This window comes from Dendroctonus ponderosae, unplaced genomic scaffold, assembly GCF_020466585.1.
Source record: "Dendroctonus ponderosae isolate FM_Combo_2020 unplaced genomic scaffold, Dpon_F_20191213v2 Dpon_F_20191213_5, whole genome shotgun sequence".
In the NCBI taxonomy this organism is placed as follows: domain Eukaryota; kingdom Metazoa; phylum Arthropoda; class Insecta; order Coleoptera; family Curculionidae; genus Dendroctonus; species Dendroctonus ponderosae.
This window is the reverse complement of record NW_026018715.1, coordinates 14,103,752-14,104,105: the sequence shown is the minus strand read 5'-3', so window position 1 is coordinate 14,104,105 and position 354 is coordinate 14,103,752.

Here is a 354-nt window from a genome sequence, read left to right as displayed (position 1 = left end):
AGATGCCTGAACCAGGTGATTTTGTTCGCATAGGTTTGTGCTAGTTTGGGCTAATTTAGTTTAAACTAATGGGTTTTTCGGGGCGTTTTACGAACGACGGCTTAAAAAACCGAAAAACCCATTAGTTTCAAGGAATGGCCTCGAAAGTCTATCTCTGTTGATGAAACTTGATGTTTAAGTTAGACCGGGAAGGTGAATCATTGCCTAATCCTGCAATTTATTTGATTTGTGTTTAACTAGAACCCAACCTTTTTTATAAGAGCCAATTTAATTGGTTGTGGGATTTAAATGTTTTTCCTGTTTTCTTCTGGGCGAGTTCGGCGACGCCAGAATGCACACAGCAAATTTGTCTAT